General features: G+C 42.5%; 1 pseudogene across 1 annotated transcript; it reads left to right on the top strand.

Moving 5' to 3' along the window:
• Positions 1-343: 343 nt before the first annotated feature.
• On the top strand, positions 344-2,739 carry LOC106567349 (chloride intracellular channel protein 4-like; annotated as a pseudogene). The gene is made up of 5 exons (XR_014379142.1): positions 344-480; positions 707-832; positions 1,163-1,269; positions 1,356-1,523; positions 1,858-2,739. The product of XR_014379142.1 is annotated as a chloride intracellular channel protein 4-like (transcript).
• Positions 2,740-3,267: the final 528 nt, after the last annotated feature.

The following is a 3,267-nucleotide window of genomic DNA, read 5'->3' as shown; positions in this document are numbered from 1 at the left end:
AAAAGAGGCGTGTCCAGTTTGGAGGCTTTATCCCCTGCTGCTGAAAATGCCTTCCCTTCCTCACATTCCAATGACTCAGTTATGTTGATTCTCAAAGGTTACATCATAGGATGTACAGGTGTTGTAAGAAGTGCTATATAAATAAAAATTTGAACTTTACATTACTGTGTCCTTATTGCAGTGTAATTACATAAGTAAGTAAAGTGTAGAAAGTACTATAGCAATGAATCGTCTTTCTTACACTCTACTTACATTATGAAACAGTTGTAAAAAACCAAATTACTGACTGATTGAAGAGACCACATTTTTATTCTGACCATTTTCCTTCTCTATCGCACACCTCTCCAACCTCCACCCATCCATCCGATAGGCCAGTGATGATGGGGAGAGTGTGGGGAACTGTCCCTTCTGTCAGCGACTCTTTATGATCCTCTGGCTGAAAGGGGCCAACTTCACCCTCACCACAGTAGACATGAAAAGGTATATATGTGGCTTTCACTCTCACGCACATACACGCTCCACAATGATGCACTTAATGCAACAGTTCAATCCATCCAAGCCAGGCATGAATCCAAGAGCTTGTCCCTACATGTCCAGGTAACAACTACTTATGAACTGCTAGCTCTGATAGAATAACTAGAGGATTGTGTGTGATAGATGAAGGCTTTTCTCCCCCGTGTGTTTTATCTGGTCCCCTTGCTGTCAGGGCTCCAGAAGTGCTGAAGGACCTGGCCCCGGGCTCTCAGCCCCCGTTCCTCATCTTCGGCGGGGAGGTGCGCACCGACACCAACAAGATCGAGGAGTTCCTAGAGGAGGCACTGGCTCCGCCACAGTGAGTGTGTGATGAACATCAACAGGCATAAATGCACGCACGCACGCATGCACACACGACACACACACACACACACACACACACACACACACACACACACACACACACACACACACACACACACACACACACACACACACACACACACACACACACACACACACACACACACACACACACACACACACACTCATAGACACACGCCAAAAGAGACAAGTCATTAATAAATGAATGTTTATTACAGGGCAATTAACATCTTTGCAGTCAAATGTATCCTCCACTGGCTCTACTAACTCAGAAAGCTGAGAGCTAATGTCAATACCTTTCCAGGTACCCCAAGCTGTGCTGTCGCTACAAGGAGTCCAACGGTGCTGGAGATGACATCTTCCACAAGTTCTCTGCATACATCAAGAACCCTAACCCTGGACTCAACGATAGTAAGAGCCCCTCCTTGTTTTGAAATTGATGGATGAGTCATTGAAACAGTAGTTCTGTTTTTTTATGAGGCTTTGCTGCTTTTCAGTGCTTGAGAAGAAGTTTCTGAAGAGCCTGATGAAGTTGGATCAATACCTGCTGACGCCACTCCAACACGAGCTGGACCAAACCCCAGAAGTCCCCCAGGCACTATCTGGATGGGAACTCCCTCAGTCTGGCTGACTGCAACCTGCTGCCCAAGCTCAACATAGTCAAGGTTATCAGAGCAAGCATTCCAGGAAGTCCTAGATCACATCACCTTTGCTAGTGTCATCTACTGTACTTTCCTCTATTATGCTCCTCTTTGTTGGAACCATCTCAATCTCTATCAAGAAGGGCAAAGGTCTATTACTTTTACAGTATTTATAGTTGCACTCAGATGTGTAGGTATGGTTTAAGCAATGGGAATATTGGGCTTTTTATTAGTCTGTATGACTGCAAGTACCACTAGCACCACCGTGCTACTAGTAAACAGATGAAAATGTTGTTCAGTGTGGATCAGTGTTTGTCTGTCATGTTGACTCCCTTTCCCCCTCTCTTGCTCATCGCAGGTGGTGTGTAGGAAGTACCGTAACTTTGAGATCCCTGTGGCTCTGACCGGTCTGACCCGCTACCTGACCAAGGCCTACCAGCAGGACGAGTTCCGCTATACCTGCCCCAAGGATGCCGAGATCCTACTGGCCTACCACTCAGTGGCCAAATACCTCAACAAGTAGATCAGGAGAGAAGGAGGTGGAGAGAGGAGGGCAATGAGAGATAGAGAGGGAGGGGGGCAGACAGGGTAAAAGAGGAGTTGAAGAATGTATGTTTAGACAAGAGAATAAATATAAAAGGGGAAAGAGGACTATGAAGCCATGATTTATGATTTATGTGTAGATGAGCAGAAAAATAAGCCTGCTGCCTGTGCCTCAGAATGAGGCATGTCGGTCTTCTGTCAGTAACATATTTGTGTATAATGCTGTGTGTACAGGGTGAAGGTCTGCTCATATATGTACTATTACAATGTGTGTGCAATACAATTATGTGCTGCCTGTTTAGTTTCTGTAGATATTTGCGTTCCTTGAATTATACTCAACTGTTAAAACGTTAATTTTAATAATCTTTCAATGTATTTTATGCTCACTTTAAAAACCTAGCAATGTGCACACTTTGTCTGGCAATTGTAAGGATCTGGATGTTCTATCCCTGAGAGACAAAGAGAAAGCATTATGTCAAATGCCAAGTAAACAAAGATAATTGTGGTTGTATGTGGATTGATAGGTTTTTCATTTATGAAATGTGCTATATTGAAATTACTATCATAGCTAGGCCCAGATAAATATTAGTCTGAGTAGGCCTAAACCTCATTTTCATTGGTTTATTTAAAAGTGTTTGGCTTGCAACCTGTTTTCATTGCTGTGGGTGGAATCATAAAATGAGAATGAGCAATTCTATGGGTGGAATAATCACAAGACAGAGACTACTATGATGACACACCAAATGCATTTGATGGATGCTTTTATCTTCTTCTAATGCCTCTTGAGGGGAAAGTAATCCAAAATTAATGGAAGAAAATCAGAGAAGTTATTGAGTTTGGGTAATCCAAAAGTTATGTTACCGATCACAATTTTGGACAGGTAACTTGTAACTGTAACAGATTACATTTAGAAAGTAACTTACCTACCCAACCCTGGTTTTGGTTCGAATAGAATACATTCCATAGATATATTATCTATGATACAGACAGTCAGTTCAGTGGAAGAAACACTGAACTTCTCTTATATTTTGTAAGAGAATCGCTTTTATCAGAGAGGGAGATGGAGAGGAAAAAGGAGGAAAAACAGAGATTGTCAATACCAAACCAGTCGTAGAAAGAGAGCAATGGAGGAGAAAAAAACTTAGACAGGAGCAAAAGAAGGAAAGATGAAGAGAGGATTGATCGAATGAATGGACAGAGAGATAGAAAAAGCAAAAGAGAGTAG

Source organism: Salmo salar, chromosome 01 (assembly GCF_965601325.2).
Source record: "Salmo salar chromosome 01, fSalSal1, whole genome shotgun sequence".
NCBI classification, from domain to species: domain Eukaryota; kingdom Metazoa; phylum Chordata; class Actinopteri; order Salmoniformes; family Salmonidae; genus Salmo; species Salmo salar.
The sequence above is the reverse complement of the archived record's forward strand: the minus strand, read 5'-3'. Positions and strand labels throughout refer to the sequence as shown.